Source organism: Beta vulgaris, chromosome 6 (genome assembly GCF_026745355.1).
Source record: "Beta vulgaris subsp. vulgaris cultivar EL10 chromosome 6, EL10.2, whole genome shotgun sequence".
Taxonomy (NCBI): Eukaryota; Viridiplantae; Streptophyta; class Magnoliopsida; order Caryophyllales; family Amaranthaceae; genus Beta; species Beta vulgaris.
The window spans coordinates 2,711,446-2,730,719 of NC_079207.1; the positions used below are offsets into that span (position 1 = coordinate 2,711,446).

Here is a 19,274-nt window from a genome sequence, read left to right on the forward strand (position 1 = left end):
AAATATTGTTCCCATTTCTATTTTAGGTGTCCCAAAATATACTTCTCGTTTCTATATATAGTTTCACATTTTTCCTTAATTTATCTAGAAAAATCGTGTCCCTACCATTTATTTTCTTCTTGAATTTTGTTTTTTGCTTTGTTTATTCAAATCAAGTGTCACAATTAATGCCCTTTCACCAATTAACCTTCATTCTCTCTCATAAAATCATTTTTTTCCATACAACATTTATTTAAATAAACAAAAAAATCTTTAGTAGCGGGTAGTCTACCCGGTGGGTAGATGTAGCAATGTCCTCTTAGATTCTACTTGCCTTATTTCTCGTGAAATAATAAAAATGAGAACTAACTATATTTTGAGACAGAATAAGTATAAGTTAGTAAGAATATATGATCAAATTTTTAAAATTTAACTCCCAAAATAAATATATAAACTATATTTTAGAACGGGAGGAGTAATAACTATCGAGTTGCGGACTTCTTAGCTAGAGTGAGGAATAGTGGAATACTATAAGTAGAAAAAGAAAATCTAGTGTGAGGAAAATGAACAATAAAATTAATTACCGCCGCTGTTCGTTTTGTTAAATTAAATAATTGATAGGTTCTCATCTTAGATTTTCACTTTTAGCCCATATTAGTTCACACTGCAGTCGACACCAACCATTCAAACTTCAATGTATCTCCCCGTGACCCCTATATAAATAACTCTCCAAGTTTATCATTCCAACACCCACCCCTCCCAACTCCCATACATCTCTCTCTCTCTCTCCTCCTAGCTCACACACCAACTCTACGTATTTGCAACAAAACAAAATTCTACAATATATATAGTTATATACAATAATGTCCAAATTCACAACTCTTCTTATAATAACTATGCTAGTTTGCTTCGCAAGTACTGAGACTTGTGCAGCTCGTTCTATACCAGCTTTTCATCATGAGGTATGTGAGTTAATTAAGATGTCTAGTACTTTAATTACTACTCTTCATTGTGGTCGTATGGTCGAATATGAGAAATAATGGAGTATTTCTTTCTGGCATATAGAGATTTTATTTTGCTATGCATGTCCATTTTTTGCTTTATTTGTGAAGTTAAAGTTTTTAGAAAGTGGAATAAGGTGAACTTATTTGTTAGTAGAATTATAACTTTCTACCAGTATGTCTTCGCCTAATAGTTAAGATTGAGATGCTGTGAATGATAGGTTATATGTTTGAATCCCCTCCCTTTCTTTGTACTTTATACCACCTTCGTAGTTCATATGAATAAAAAAATTAGTTTATAAGGAGATTTGCTTCCTATCGAATGCACTAAGCCAAACTTTTCTTATTACACTAAAGTAGAGATAATCATATAAGATTTTTTAGTTTGATTGGATTTTAAAATGGAAACTTTTTGTATATGTATAATGATATATATTGGAATTTTGATGCTATTAACCTATAGTTTGTGGTATATATAGTTTACATCCTAAATGAAATTCTACATGGTAAAAATGATTTCTTAGCCAGAGAATTTTACTTTTCATATTTAAGCAAAAAATAACTTGAGCTATTTAGTTGATCAAGGAAATTAAAAGTTTGCTTATCTAGACTCTAGAGATTTAGCTATATACCCAAGTAAGCAACAACTTTAATTTCACCATTTTTTGTTGTTAATTGTTGAGAAATAGAACTTCATCAAAAGTGCAACTTCCTATATTTATTTCTTCAACCAAAGAATTTTACATGATAAATTTAGTCTCTTTTACTTATTAGAAATTTCAAAAATTATTAAAAAAAAACGGTTTAATTTTAATATAAAAGTAGACCTAGGGCCTGTTCTCCCCAGCTTATTTTCAGTTCAGATCAGTTCAATTCAACTCTTGACAGTAATTTTACTCTCACATATCACTATTCATTTCAGTTCAATTCAATTCAGTTCAATTCAGTTCAGTTCAACTGTTTTATGCCGAAGAGAACATGTCCTTAGTCACTATGGATTAAATTAGTTACCGAAAGAAATTAAATATTTCTAAGGAAAAAAAAAAAACATTTGAAACTGATTGTCATAATATGGACGTGACAAATTAAACATGCACATGTACATTATACTACACTGTTTCTTAAGTCTATGTGCATTTCTAAAGTATTCAACCAAGAAAAGGTTATTCTTATCTTGCATAGTTGCATGTTCAGCTTTAGTTAAAATTTTATTAATGACGTTGTTACTTTTTCGTAAAGCAGGATATTGATTTTGAGAATTTGAAGGTCGATGATAATGAGAGTTGTCAAGGAGTAAATGAAGAGGAGTGTTTGATGAGGAGGACACTTGTGGCTCATACTGATTATATCTATACTCAACATCAAAATCCTTAAAATTATAATTAGTTTTGCTTATTACTACTATATGAGTTTAGCCTTATCTTATATAAGTATAAAGGATGCTCTGTAAATTTGATTTAGTAGTAGAATATGATTTTAAATTTTGCAAAGGTTTTCTTTGGCCTAATAGTACATGATTTTTATTAGTCGTGTGTGGTATGTAAGATTTTAATCTGATCGATCAATTAATATCTTGGTGTGACCTTATTTAATAGCCTCATAATATATATATATATATATATATATATATATATATATATATATATGTGCCCACAAAATTAATGATTTTCATGACCTATATGTTGATTGTTGAACATTTTGTGTATATATTTGACCAATTTTTTGTCCTCTTAACAATAAAAGTCATTTTTCTTTTAATTTATATGAGCCACGAAAGCAGTACAAAGTATAAAGAAGAGGATGGGGGATTCGAACCTGTAACCTATCATTCGCAACACCTTAATCTTAACTATTAGGTCAAGACATCCTTAATTGATATATACAATAAAAGTTAATTTTGATAAACGAGATATGTATACAAAAAGATGGTTCATATCAATATACATATCACTCTGTAATCTTTATTATAAATTGAAAGTCAATTAAAATTCATGCACTCTCACAAATAGAATTCAAATCTTTTGTTCCACATTTTATGTACCATTTGGATACTATCCATTTTCATTGGTTGATTATAATGTGTTTTAGATTATAGGCCTTTCTAATATAACCAACCAATAGTAAAGTGGCAAATAAATAGTGCTCAAAAGATTTTACTATTAGTAGGTAGTTTAGCTATTAAAAATGGGTAATTATAATAATAGATTTAGTGTTAATTTGAATTCTACTTAGTTTTAGTGTCTTTTTTCGAATTCTTATGAGTAAAATAATCTTTTTAATTGATTTGTTTATTAGTGTGTATTTAGTTAATTTCACACTTCTTTAAAAAAAAAAAGTTAATTTCGCATCTCGAACGACCTGGCACATGATATTACAACATTAGAAATGCAAGAAAGCACTGGCTAAACATTGTAATCATCCATATAACTATATAAGGGGAGAAGCTCATCATAGTTAACTGCTGATTCTTTGGCTAAACAAGACCTTCATCGAAATTCAGAATTTCTCGCTTGAGTGCAGGCTTCTTCCAAAAGTCTAGATCATTTTTCCATGCATCTCATAGAAATGCAATTCCTCTAGCATGACTTTTGGTGTAACGGCCATCATTTTGGTCTGTTTCCTCGTGTCTTGAGAAAGTGAAACAACATGTACTTTTGACTTTTAATAGTCACAGAAACTGAAAACTGAAAATCTCCTAAGATTATCAACAAAATAAAATGACATAATGGAAAGATACCATATGAAGAAACAATAGAGTCGATTAAGCCACCAACACATATTTAGATCAACTGGTAAGGGAGTTGTTCTAGCTTAACTAGAGGTCTCGGGTTCGAGCCTTGGAAACGCAACAGAGTGTGTTGGGAGAGCTTTCCCCCCAATTGGGGTCTGACCCGGCTCGAATCCGGATTAGTCGGGATCTAAAAATAAATTTCGAAAACCGGATATGTTCAAATAAAAAAAAAGTTCAATCAAGCCTCCAGAGAGAGTGGTAAAAGAACAATATGAGGTAATCTATTATCTATATGGCAAATACCCTTGATGAACTCTCCTACCCTAATTAATGGTCCAACTAAACTTATCTTCTAACAAAAGGTGTGTGTATAATGGTCCTTCAAGAATGACTGCATCTCTTTGATTTAAATCATTAAATGCCTTGTTTTGAAGGTTGCGAGCATGGGCCAAACTTGACAAATGACAATAGCTTTCCACAACGCATGGAACAGGACCAGTCTGGGGAGCTTTTATTACACGTACAATTCGTAGCTTAGGTAACAAACTTGGTTAGGTTAGTATCTATCTCACAATCTGTATCAAATCTCATAAAAGTCATTCTCATAATTGTCACAAAATTTCTTAAATCTCCTTTTTTTTCTTTTAGAAGAAAATCTCTTCGACAGTTGTGCAGTTGAAAGATTTTCCAAGAACAACTATCATTCTTATTTACACAACGTATATGTTACGAGTTCACTCATAGTACACCCGGGTGTACCATGAGCATGATACATCCAGAGGTATTTTTGTAATAAATTAGAACTTCAGGTGCTCATTTGATACCAAATTTGCTCATATGGACATTTTGCTCATTTTGCTCATTTTGCTCATTTAGTAATAAAAGTGTTTGCTCATTTTCTTAAATGAGTAGAAATGTTTGCTCATTTGCTCAATCGCTCATTTTGCTCATTTGGATAAAATAGTCTTGGGTGTACCATGAGCATGGTACACCCAGGTGTACTATAAATATTCTCTATATGTTACACATTTCATCTTTTCTTCTAATAGTGACATTCGGGTCATCATCGTCAAGTCGTCAGTCGTGGTGAGTATCTTGTGTTTTTTCACTATACCTCAATATACATTTTGACAAATTTATTTAAATATAACAAATCTCAATCATCAAAATATTAAATATATTATCGTATCAATTATCTCGTTGCACGAAAATATATGTTATAAGCTTAATTTTTCTAAACTGGAACAATACTTTGTACATATTTGGAAAATCGTCAACAATTTATATCTATACTTAAGCCTTTACCTAAACCTATACGAATAAGATTAAAAAATTTCTTTTAGGTGAAAAGAAAGTTCACCTCCTTTAATTTAATTTAAGGAATTAAATGAGGATCATTTTCTTCTCATTGTCTAGGTAGCGCGTTTAAAGATTGAACCAAAATTAGGCCAAATGAACAATATCTAGAACTAGAAGACTAGAATTTAGCATATTAAGGTGGTACAGATTCAACCTATTTGACCTACATACACATTTTTTTAGGAAAATGCTGAAAAATAGAGTGTAAATTAGAGACATATGAGGTCCATGAGAACAGATCATTAGTCATGCATGGCAGATTGATCAAGTAGAAAGAAAAGGATCTGGCCTAAAGTATATTAATTAGAATTCATATTTAATACTACTTTTTGATGTTCTGGATTTTTGAATTTAAGAACTCTAGTTGACTATACTCCTATTATATTACATATTTACATGGGCCTTGTGTTGACTTTGTAAATTGTAATTCCATTAAAGCACCAGTTTGACATTAATTACGTTGGACCAAAACATGGGGCTTCTTTTTAAAACATTTATAAAAGTAATATGCATTATTGCATGCCCATGAAAAAAACTTCATCTACATAATGACACATAATTTTCATCTTTACATGTCTTGCTTATACTTATATTTTGTGTGAGTTGCCTGATTGGGTGCCTATAATGCATACTCTAGTCTCCTAGACATGTGGCCCATTCACCTAAGAGATAAAAAAAATCAATTTTGTTATTTTAATTATCTATTTTATTGTTATTTTTCGAACATAAAAGAAAAATAATACTTTCTTCGCTTCATTTTAGTTGCAACACCAAATAATAATTTAGACCAGTAATATTTTAAATTGTATATATATATATATATATAAACAAGTACAATTACAACTCACATTGCTAAACTTTGGAAAATACTATTGGAGTAAAAGGCTCAACCTTCACTAATCACAAAAAAACATACATGTCTATAATACAACTCTAAACCCTCAATAATCATACATCAACTAGGACTAGCTAGGAATATATATGCTCTTTCCATAACTATCTAATTAAAATTCCTAATACATCGTAATACGCAACGTACAATTTCTTTCTATATTTTTTTTTTGAGGGGATTTCTTCCTATATATTAGTAAAACTAATACAATCAAATGTAATTTATAAATAAAGTAAAAATTAAATTGTTACAACCAAAATTACAAAGGAAGTGTGTTTTATGCTCATTATATCGCTAATGAACAAATTATCTTTCAAACTGAGATTTCTTCCTATTGTTTATTTCATGTAGAAGTATTGGGTCAGACCGTCTGACCCAATACTTTCCGTCGGACGACCTTACAAACCTCTTAAATTTAACCGTCTCCCTCCATTTCTGATGTTTCGGAAGATCTTTACCGACTGCAACATCACTAAGTTTCTTTTCACAGCCACTCCCTCTTTGAACTTTCTTCTTCTCCCTGTCAGTTTTACTACCATATTGTTGCTCTCCATCAGGATGAGTAGATGATAAAGATAATATCTTGAGTTAGTTATGTACATCTATCCTAACTTAGTCAACCTGTATTATGGATAATATCTCCTAGATGCTGTGAATATTCTTAGTATTATACTCTTAGCTCTATCTTTTGTAAACACTTTGTATTATCTTCTTATACCTATAGTTGATGTACTACTGTATAAATATCGTACGAGAGTTAATGATAATCTTAAGCTTTTGCTAATCTTCACAGTAGATTCGAGAGTTTGGAGGAGAGAGAGGGAGTGAGACATAGCAGTTGGTGTGAGGTAGGAGTAGAGAAGAAGATAGTAATAATTTGGTGAGAGATTACTTGACTTTCAGTTGGTGTGTAAATTTTTTCAGTTTGTGTTGTTTTTCTTTCATTTGGTCTTCTGTATTCTTTCAGTTGGTGTGTAAATTCTTTTAGCTTGTGTTGTTTTTCTTTCATTTGGTCTTCTGTTGACTTTCAGTTGGTGTGTTAAATCTTTCAGCTTGTGTTGTTTTTCTTTCATTTGGTCTTTATGTGTTCTTTCAGTTTGTGTGTAAATTTTCTCAGCTTGGGTTGTTTTTCTTTCATTTGGTCTTCTGAACAAAAATTGAAACCAACTGAAAAAAAATTGAAACCAACTGAAATTTTTTTTTGAAACCAACTGAAAAAAATTTGAAACCAACTAAAAAAAATTGAAACCAACTGAAAGTCGTCTGACCAAATATTATGATCGGACAAGTCTAACACAATATGTTCTCTTATTTCATTTTCAAATGAGTATTAGATGCACTTTAGGAAAAGTAACACTTTAATTTCCACTAATTACAAGAAAGTATGATGACAATTTTCTTCACATCCTATTGAACTCAAAATGAAAACGTAGGGTCGTAACTCGTAACAATAGAAATAGCTTCTGCCCTATCCGTAGCGTGGTCTTATGTTATACCTAACTAAGATAGGTTTTCAGTGTGAGGAAGAAAATTGTTGATTAGACTAACCTTTTCTAATTTTCTTCCTCTCAATCACAATCTCGTGAACAAAGCCCTCCTGTGTATTTGACGAGGACAAAACCCTAGAGGTCACAGACTCACAGCCACATGAGATTTAAGTGGCCAACAATGGTGATTATATAAAGAAAAGTATTAGTCTTTGTTGGCAACGTTTTAATCAACCAATCCCTCAATTGTAACACCTTCAAATTACTCGCTTTTAAATAAATAATTTAGTAAATAATATTTGATTAATATAGGAGTATTACCGTCACATGACTAATACGCTTTCGGCAACCAACTACGTACTAACTAACAAAACAACTTGCAGCGAAAGACTTTAACCAAAAATAATAATACTTCTTTATTAATAAAAGTAAATATTGTCTCAATACTCAAAATAAATAATAAGAACGTATTGTGTCGGACTCGTCCGACCATAATATTGGTCGGACGATTTTCAGGTGGTTCCAATTTTTTTTCAGGTAGTCTTCATTCTTTTTCAGGTAGTCTTCATTTTTTTCAGGTAGTCTTCATTTTGTTTCAGTTAGTCTTTTTTTTTCAGTTAGTCTTCTTTTTTTTCAGTTGGTTTTTGTGCTTCAGTTAGACTTACATGGGTTTCAGTTGGTCTTTATTCTTTTTCAGGTAGTCTTCATTTTTTTTCAGGTAGTCTTCATTTTGTTTCAGTTAGTCTTTTTTTTTTCAGTTAGTCTTTTTTTTTTTCAGTTAGTTTTTGTGCTTCAGTTAGACTTACTTGGGTTTCAGTTGGTCTTTATTCTTTTTCAGGTAGTCTTCATTTTTCTTCAGGTAGTCTTCATTTTGTTTCAGTTAGTCCAACTGAAAGTAAACAAAGTCCAACTGAAAGAAAACAAAGTCCAACTGAAAGAACACAAAGTCCAACTGAAAGAAAACAAAGTCCAACTGAAACAAAACAAAGTCCAACTGAAAAACAAAACACTAACCTCCGCTTTCTCTCACTTTCTCCTTCTTCTTCATTCCTCTTAGCTAGTTTTTGATTCTGGTTGTAGTGAGGATTGCAAAACAGATGTTGAATATTCTTCTAGTGAGGATTGCAAAACAAATGTTGAATACGAATATCGAAACCTCCATGGCTTCCCTGTCCAATCTTCAAAATTAAGAAGCAAACCTTTCTCATTATTACTCGAATCCAAAGGAAAATACTTCTCCGCATGCTGCTTTGGTATTACCAATTGATTCAACTTCCCTACGTCACTTGGTGTCACCACTTTATCAAACATATGCTCTCTTTCTATTACAATTTTATCGTCCTCTTCATCATCCACATGAACTTTCATTTTTGTCGCCGTCGTCGTTGTCGCCGATGAATGATTGAACAAATCCTTGAAGATTGATTATGGCAGATTTAAAGGATTATATGAAAATCCAGAGAAGAAGAAGAAAGAGGAGAGAGAATGTGACCTAAAAAGTGAAGTAGAGAGAAGATGTATTGGGCTCAGCCCGTCTGACAGTAAACAATACGTCAGACGGTCTGACCCAATACTTTCACATAAATAAAACACCATAATCTAAGTAAAGATCCCCTTCCTAGTATGGTCCCATGCACATCCAAAATTCACCTGGAAAAGTGCTTACCAAAATGGTAAATATGGCAAAGCCAAATAAGAAAAAAGAAATACGTGTCAGTATAAAACTGAGTAAGAAATATATTAGATAAGTAACACATTTGTTAGTTCACAACATTTTTCATTTTGAAAACTCCATCACTAATAATTCAAGAATAAACTATTTTATATTATTTTCAAGAATAAACTATTTTCAAACACTTTAAGAATAAACTATTCAAGAATAAACTCTTTAAGAATAAACTATTTTCAAACACTTTAACTAGAATTCAAGAATAACCTTTTAAGAACAAACTCTTTCCAAACACTTGAATAATAGTTCAAGAATGACCTTTTAAGAACAAACTCTTTCCAAATAACTTGGATTAAAAATAATCTTGAAAACAATTCCTCTTCTTATCTCCCCTTCTATTTTGTTAAGTGTGCATACACTCCAAGAGTCCAAGGTGTCATCCCATCACAAATCTATATCAAGGGGTAACCATAATGCCAACAAGTAGACTTTGAAGCATGTACCCTTCTTGATGTTAATCAAGTGGTAATAATAATATGACTTGTAAGTCATCATGAATAAATCTCCTTTTCTCATAAACAACTTTTTGAGCATTCAAAATTCATAAAACCAATCAAACATTACCAAAGGGAGCTAGCAGTAAAGAAGATGAACAAAATACACAAGGATTTACGTGGTAGTCCAAAGGTGGAGGATTCAGGAGCTTTTCAGTAATCTTCAATGGAGAAACTTAGAGGATTACAAGGAGTCTTACAAAGGTTTAGAGGTTTTAACCACCCAATAATAGGGTCCTTTTATAGGACATTCAGAACCCTAATGACCCCAAGAACACCCTAAATTTATATGAGCAATAGCCGTCAATTAATTTAAGAAATATCTCAAAAATAGAAAAATTGCCAAAAATCACGAAAATTGAAATCATTGTTCTTGCTTTCCCGGGCAACACACCAAAAATGAGGCAGTGAGTGTGGAATATGAGCCAAACCCCCGAGAGATTCCAAATCTTCTTTTTCGTCGATTTCAAGGCAACACTTACATGATCCTTTCAATTTATGCACATGTAACAAGAAGTTGTTAAATATTGAACATATACTAAATCACTATTTATAAAAAAATGATATTAGCAGTTGTAACTGTGGCCAGTTCGTTTTAAAAAGGTCTCAACTTTTAATTATCTCATAATAATTCTAACTTTATTTGGGAGTTCTCTTCTCATAACAAACCTTCAACTTAAGGAATTTGCTAAATCAATTAAATTAAACACATGAACTCATCCATCAACACTTTTTTAGATAAACTAAAGTCAATGAAAGAGTTTGTTCATCATAATTAATCGATTTAGTAATTAGTTAATTAAGTCAGAGACCATTTTGGGAAGGGCACCTTTAAAGTCGGGACCACTGTTACATGTATAATAAACAAAAATTAAGACCTTTTAAAGTGAACCGACCAAGGCTAAGATCAATAATGTCAATTATTCCTACTAATTAATATTGACAAGTATAATGCATTTTAACATAAAATGACAAAACCTAAAAGACAGTGGTGCTAATTATTAAACTTATTTTAATACTTACTCCATAACAAAATAGATGATAAATTTTAAAAATTGCACTATTCACCTACTACATTTAGTAGTTATTATATGATATTTTGTTAGATTCGTATCAATATACTTAATATTAACTTCTTATAATTTTCAGTGATACACAATTAAAGTTATTAATGTCAAAGTACAATATTGACAAGCATGAAAGTCAAAGTGTAACATGTATTTTATTACGTATGAAGTATATATGGAATTAGAAAGTTTTGTTACTTGGTTATATAGATATATTATTATTAGAAAGTTTCGAATCAAACAAGGTCTCATATGATTATATATTTTCTTACCCATTAATCACAAATGATAGGTAGACATCTATACTATATATTAAAAGGCGTACCTATCAAAGGAACGGTGACATGTGATACTATTCACTATATATGCGCCACATAGCTTCGCCACGTCATCTTATATGCCATGTAGATCGTTACATAACGTTACAAAATAAATATTGCTTTTACTAGATTTGAACATGCGACCTCTTGCAAAGAGAAGATTGTCCTTACCATCTCAACCAACTTTTTTTAGTGCTTCATAAATCCACATAATGTTATTTATTCATTGCAAACATAAAGTAAATTAAATGTTAGATTCTTTTTTAAATTAATTTTTACAAAAATGTTAAAAATACATATCAATTGTGAAGAATAAAAAAATAACACCGGAGCAACGCCCAGGTCAAATCACTAGTATATATATATAAATAGTGTCGAAACTCAAAGGATAACCATGTGGTTTATTGACTATGGTTACAGCTATATTTTGGGAACAAAGCCCAAGTATACAGAGCCATAAAATGGGTAACTCCCCAACCAAACTACTCAAAAACGGAGGCCCGGTGATGATGCCAAGAGAAGAAATAAAAAATCAAGAATAAAACCTATGTAATACTACTTCTTGTTAATCAGAGAATTCAGAAGTAGTTGAACATAAGAACGCAGTGCATAGATCAACATTATGTTTTATCGAGGAAGGTTGCCGTCGCTTCCTTTAGTTGTTGGTGCTGTCCTGTTAGTCTCTCTATCTCTCTCCTCTCATTTTTCTTATAAAGTTTGCTTCTTCATCTTTTTTCACGAAGATTGTTGATTAATGTTTTTAGTTTGTTATGTTTTGTTTATGCAAAAGTTGATTACTATTGTTGTAGATAAGTTAATCGTGTAAAAGAAGATTCATTTTAGCATATAATTGAAAGTTAAAATTGTGACTAAGTTGGGGATTTAATTCAAATTTCAATTTAAAGGTACCCAACTGCCCATTTAAGTGGATGATTAATTGGGGTAGTTTTGATAATTATGTAGCTGATTACTCAGGAATTGTTTGAGAAACAAAGAATTAGGTTCCTAATAACTCAACAATTTGGACATTCTTAGATTGTAATTCAGTCTACTGTTTTTGACCTTAAGGAAGTGCAAGCAGGTAGTCTTTGTTAGCATTGGCTTCGCCATTGTAGCGTAGAGCCCGTTTTCGACTCGTTCGATAGCTCTTAAGTGTGAAGTTTTGCTCTTGTTTGATCAGGGTTAAGAATGCGTTTAGGTGAGATGATTTGAATAGAAGGGAGAGTAATGGATTTATATTTTTTGGTTTGGATATGAAATTAGGTGAAGTAAGGGAAAAGAGATTGAAGGATTAGATTTCTTTCTTGGTTCATAAACCATATACTCCAAAATTGGAAAGATTTAGAGGGTACATAGTATATACAAGTCTATTTCTCCCCTTTCGGCCCTTTCTCTCTTGAGCTGAAATAGGCGAATTAGGATACACAGGTGGTATATTTTTGGGCTAATTTAACGAAACTAGATAGCGAATTGCAGTCCAATACCCATTCTTGTACGTCAAATTAGGTGTTCCCACCTCACATTACTATGTGGTAAGTTTAATAATCTTCATTGGATTTGAAGACGGATATTGAATTAAGTTGATTGGTTCCTTATTCCCGTTCTCCGAACTAGAACGAATTGAATGCATATTTAAGTACTCTTTGTCATGAGAGTCAATCGAACCCATAGCGACATAAGCAGCATAAGAGTAAGGATAAATCAGTAAAGAAGGTGTTGTTGCTTTTGGGTGGAATATTTATGTGTGGAGTCCAGGAAACTGAGGCAATTATAATATTTAGTTATAATTTTAAAGTATGTTCTCTCATCTAAACACATTGTTAGTCATAAACGCGAGTTTGAGCAGAGGGAGGGGCCATGACGAATCCATATAAGCCATTCTCTAGGTCTCCAGTCCATATACGCAATTTGGAACTTGAGTCCCTTACCTTGCAGATGGACAATAATATTCGACCACTCTTCGCAACCCAAGTGTTTTCATGGCTTTGTGGATGCTCTAGGCATCGATTTGATTTTTGTGTGAGTCCATAAATATAAGTTCAAAGGGAGGAGAGCCTTCATAAGCCAGAGGTTAGCCCCCTATGATCAATGTGGGACTCAAGTCCTATGCCTTTGCCAATGGACCATATCATGCTCCTTTTTTCTTTCTTCTTACCACGGTAGAATTGTAACACCAACCTAGATTTTCGGGCACTAGTCAAGGCGATGTTCTTGACAACTATGGGATTATCTAGCCAATTTTTCCTAGCCTTGTTTAGTGAGCAGTGAACTTTATCGTTTGGTGCCAAGGTCTGTTCTCGCTATATGCAAAAAAAAGAAGAGGTCATATTGAATCAAGTATAAAAGAGACTTGAATATGTGCCATTTAATCAAGTATAAAAGAGACTGACTTGGAACGAAATTTGTAGGATTGGCGTCATCTCTGGTAAGGCATTATTTGGACCCCCATTGGAGGAGTATTGGAAGAAAAGGCTTGAGGAGGAAGCAGCGACCAAAGAGAGTGATGCAAAACCGCAATAGCAAATGCTAGCCAAAGGCTTGAGGAGGAAGCAGCGGCCAAAGAGAGTGATGCGAAATCGCAATAGCCAATGGTAGCCAATATCTTTTGTTTTATCAGTTCTGCAGTGGGACAATGGCAGCGTTTTGCTGATTGTTGTAGGTTAAGGTTTTAATAATTCAACCTTCCCCTGATTCATGAATTTTTGTGTGGTGTTCATTCCGTAGCACAAGTTCAATTAGTTTAGTATCACAGTATCAGCATTGTCAGTGGTGGAATATTGGCCTTTCTAGTTTGCGCCAATATGTAATTGTTGTTACAGAAAAAAAAAGAGATTCGACAGTGTTTCTTGTTTATGTCTTCATGTAAATATCTGTTCACCAGTCCAAGGTTCATTCTCCGTCTAAACCATAAATTATCTTCTGGTAATTTAAACAACTTAATTATCTCGAATCCTCTGTTGAATTTCACTTATCTAAAACTAGGAACTTACTAATCCTGCACGGAAGCAAAACTTACCCCATACAACTTGTACCAAACACACTACACTATTTTTTTGTTCATTGTTCATTTTAGGAGCTCCAAATGAGCAATGAGTAAACAGATAGCCTTGGGGGTATGATACACTTGGTGTATAATATAAATTATAGCGCATAAGTGGAAGTAAATTGAGGAGAACAAAGCCTGGTATGCGAGTAACCTTAATAAACTAATCAATAGTCTAAACTATACATAAAAAAATTCAAAGGAGACACCGTTTTGATCATTGATGCAAAAATATATTAGGTACCATATCCTAGAATGGTAAAAGGATAGTCTATGGAGAATAAATTAAAAGTATTAGGCAACAGTCCAACGGGGGATAATATAAGATAAAAAGGTCCAAATCGCTCCTAGAACTACATACTAAGACACACAAACAGTGAAACACAATCAATCTTCTTTAGCTGGAGACTGGAGAGGACTTCCATTCCACTTTTTGGTTGTGCTAATCAGGCCAGTAGTAAAAACTGCTTGGGCTTGTGTTCAAACCCCTCTTCTTTATACTATCGCATTCGCTGTAATGTCTTATCAATCACAATAATGTCTTCTAACAAATCTGGAGAGAGGTGGTAGCTCAGTGGAGTACCACTCTAAATTCCAGATTTTTGCCCATGGTTCGAATTTTATCCCAACACTATTTATTGTAGTGATAGTGACTCGGTGAACTTTCAGGCTTGATGTTTTTTGTTTAGCATTGAACCTAATCTTTGAGCTAGTATCCTAAAGACCGTTAGCAAGAGTTGGTTTTTGGGACTATTATCTCTCGTGATTAAAAAAATTCCTCTAACAAATCTACTAATTTAAGGTTCAATAAATTGAGTTCCGCAAATTGAGCAATAAAATTACAATTAGCAGAACTACTACCAGAGATAAAAGAAATTTCATAAATCTGAGGAATGGAAGCTTGTGAGATGATGGAGAAGAATGAGAAGAATCCTGAAGGTGCTAGGCTCAGATGTGCTAACATTTGAGGTTAAAATGGATTGAGAATCGAGATTTGGCTTTGGATATATCATATACTTCTATAGGAAGATTTAGGTTTTTCATGGATTAAAATTTGAATATTATAATTAAAATTTTCATGATCAAGTCAACTTGATCTTAACAAAATTAGTTTGATAAATTATGATCTAAGAAGATTGTCCAAAAATTCTCGTTAAAAGAAAATAGTTTCTTTTTAATAGAATTTTATATTTTTCCAAGATGTCTCACAAATGATTTTGGCCCAAAAAATTCTAATGAGGATATTTTTCCTTCCTTTATATATCCAATATGGATTTTTTTTTTTTGACATGAGAAATCCTGTAATTTATTCATTCTGAATCAAATCTGCCATGTACAAGTGTGGGAAATAATTGTGTTAACCTGTTGTAGGTTAACCTGGCATTCAATATATATAGTGTTTATAATACAGACCTATGACTATGAAAGTACCTTTCTACCCTTTACAATATAATATTATCTCTTTACATATAATATTATCCAATACTGCAGCTACAAGAGAGAGTCTCTAAAGACACTTCTTCAATCCACACTCGCATAACACTAGAATTACGACTCAAATGTGCAAACTTGTGAGCAACTTTGGTCCTATTCCCAGACACATGACGAAAAAAAATATATACTAACACACTCTCTACCAAGCAAAACAATATCCCCAACAATGTTTCCAAAACTAGAATTCTCATATATGCCTTTCCGCAAATGGTTAATGAGTTTGAGACAATCTGATTTGAGCACAATCCTTCGAAGTCCAGCATCTACAGCAATATGGAGTTTTAACAGTGTCTTCTTTTTTTTCTTTTTTAGGTGAGTGTCAATAGTGTGTAAATTCTTTTTACATACACTAAAAAATTAAAATCTTTTGTTATTTTTGTTCTAATAAGAGGACCAACATTGATTCTCTCCAAGTAACTCTTCAATGAGCTCTCCAAGGAGAGAGCAAATGGAGAGCGAACTGTATCCCAACATTGATGCTGTCCAAACTCCAATGGCTCTCCATTCGCTCTCCATGGAGAGAACTTAGAGTAATGCTCTTCCTCCAAGAGGAGAGAGCAAGCTCTTGGCATAGTATGATAACATATGTCATTGAAAATATTTTTTAAAAAAATTAAAGGTAATAATAAATTGGAGAGCTTATTGGAGAGTCATACCATTATTGGCAATTTTTAAAGGGTGACCTAGAGGAGAAAAAAAGTTGAAAATGGATTGAGAGTAATCTTGGAGAACTGTATCGATATTGGTGCTTTAAGGTGACAATGATGCATGCAAATACGTTTTTTTCCTTTAATAGACTGTTGAAATATTAGATATTGCACCAAATACGTGCCATCTAACATATTTTCGTAAGTAAGTAAATCAGAACGGAGGAGATAATATTTGTTATAGAAGTATTATGATGAGATTTTTATTTTTAGAATACTTCATGTGAAAGGGTATTATTATTACTGTACTGGAATAATTATATTGATAAGAAACATAAAAAAGTTCTACATATACGACCACAAAAGGCAAATATGACACACCCATTATTCAATGACGGAGGAAGTTGTAAACTTTTAGATGTTGATTACACTAACATCTAGTACAATGGGCTAGTGGCACTCAGTCAACTATGCAAGTTAAAGCTAAATTTCATATAACATGTCAATTAAGGTTGAGGGGGTGGAATAGTAGTATCGTCACACCTCATATTCCTGAGGTCTAAGAATCAAACCTTGCGAGACTCATTTGAGGATTTCCCCTTATCCCCCATCAAACGAGTCCGCGTGCGTGACAATGTATACACGTCACATGTCACCTCCACGCAATGTATACACGCCATGTGGCACCTCAGTTACTCCACTAGAATTGTCCAATGTGTACACAAGTGACAAGTCATGTCAATTGACAAAAGTAAAATTAGCTTCCAACAAGATTTGAACATGTGACCTCTTGCAATTATATACTGACACAATTACCATCTCAACCAACTTTTAGTCATGTTTTAAGTGTCCACACATTATTATACTTGTACCTTTTAAATGTTGAATTTTCCTAATATATTTTGATGGGAATGGAAAAAAATGCATATCAAATTTGTAAAACAATACCAATTCGGAGCAACGCCGGGGCTCAAATACTAGTAAATATATTAAAAGGTGTTCCTAAACAAGGAACGGTGCCACATGGCGCTCTTCTAAGGAGTATTTTACTTCACGTAATCCGTGTACATTAAAATAAAATTGGAAGTTGCATAACGTAGGTTTTGATCCCGTGACCTCAAGTTTATAAACTAAAGTCTTAACCACTAAACTAAGTGGTATTTAATTTTATTACTTTAATGTACAATATTGCTAATTAATAAATGAAAATTTTTCTTATCCGAAGCATAATCCGAACCTAATAACTAGTCTTTAATAATATTGCGTCTATCAAACTCTTTCTTATCTCACCTAGTACAAAACTTTTGTTGGACACAATTGATGAATGTTAAATGTTGAACTAATTAAGTGTATGACAATTAGTCAGTTACTTCTTAACCTTGCTAACTCACTATTTACTTCACTAGTCAGTACTCACCAACCTTTTTCACTTTTGATTTTGTCTACCTACATTATTATTATTATTACTCCTATCAAAGATTAGTACATGGTACTAATAAATATGACATTTAATATGTGATTACTATAATACTGAATAATAAGAGTAATAAAGTGAATTAAATGAGCATTGTATACGACAATGGTGAATGTGAAGTGAGCATAGTTACGGTCCGAGGGATGGGAAGAAGTTCCCCTGACCCCAGACAGGAAACACCAATGAAACCTCTCATCCGACATAAGCTTTTAAATCTATCTATCTATCTATCTATCCCATCTTTTTTCCTTTTTTCTTTTTCTTTTTCTTTTTTCCTATTGGAATTTGCTACTAGTAAAGAATAAATAAAGATACCCCTATATATATGCATGGCCCATTTCTTTTATTTCAGGGAAGCATGGGCCCATTTCTTTGTACTAGTATCTTTCTATTATTCTCTCTCCTTCTCTCTTTTTTTTTTTTTTTTTTTTTTTTTTTTTTTGGGTGTTGAAGTTATGATTTGAACTTATCCACTTAATTGTTTGTGTCAACACTCCAACTTTATAGTTCATCCATCCATCCCTCTTTTGAGTCTTTCTTCTCTATGATGAGTGATGGAGCTTGTCACATTCGTTTCAAATGACATGCTTATTTTGAATACAACAACAACTACTGATGACTGAACCACTACTTGGTACTATAGATCTTATATACGTCAAGAGTATTGTATTATTTGTATACTATAGATTTGATCATCCAAATTTCATAAAAGTCAAACATAAATTATTAAAGGGGTGGTTTTAAGAAAATTTAGAACTTAACATGACTAAACTACATTTTGATTTCTAATAATAGTTAAAGTGTTTAGTATCGAATGTGAAAGTCAAAGTGGATAATTGTCCGATTTCAAATAAATCATAATTTAGGGGGAAAAATTAGCGTAACACCGCAAACTATGACGCGGGTGCACGCAACGCTACCAACTTCGACTAATAGTCAAAACACCACAAATTATTGGTATGAGTGCAGTGAGTGTCATATGACGTCGAAACTAACTTTAACATATGTTCACGTGGCTTAGGCTTCTAATCAATGAAAACATAGGATAAATGAAAAAAAAAGGGGGGGAAATGGGAAAAAAAATTAACACGGATTCCCCGTCGTCAACAAGAAAAGTTAGCTCCAGCATCATTTATGACACTAGCTGCAGCCAGGTCAATAGTTTGGGGTGTTTTAGCTACTAGTCAAAGTTTGTGGTGTTGGGCGCACCCACGCCATATTTTGTAGTGTTGAAGCCAATTTTGCCTAATTCAGGATGTTTCACAACTATTAGTGTTTAGTATCAAATGTAAAAGTAGTGGACAACTATCTGATTTCAAATATTTCATAATTTAGAATGTTTCACAACTCTCATTTTTTTTCTCCTAAAAGGTTCAACAAACCAACAAAGCCACCTGAGTGCTCCGAAAAAAGTACCTAAAACTAGGTATTTCATATCATTTTTATACATTTACATTTCAGTTTTTGCAAAGCTATAAGGAGAACATTTATTTATTATTATGGCCGTGAAAATGTGGAATTATCAACTGTGAAAACAACTTACACCATTTTGAAGCG

At 32.5% G+C, this 19,274-nt stretch overlaps 1 long non-coding RNA gene across 3 annotated transcripts; it reads left to right on the plus strand.

Annotated features, from left to right (window-relative positions):
- Positions 1-621: 621 nt before the first annotated feature.
- LOC104894979 (uncharacterized) lies at positions 622-13,912 on the plus strand. Of its 3 annotated transcripts, XR_007275142.2 has the most exons (7): positions 665-941; positions 2,223-3,987; positions 4,146-4,266; positions 4,360-4,492; positions 4,761-4,797; positions 11,480-11,734; positions 13,468-13,912. It is a non-coding gene; the product is annotated as an uncharacterized LOC104894979 (long non-coding RNA). The 3 variants fall into 3 exon arrangements; XR_008969818.1 differs by having other exon boundaries at positions 622-941; positions 2,223-4,266; positions 7,966-11,734; XR_790261.4 differs by having other exon boundaries at positions 664-941; positions 2,223-4,266.
- Positions 13,913-19,274: the final 5,362 nt, after the last annotated feature.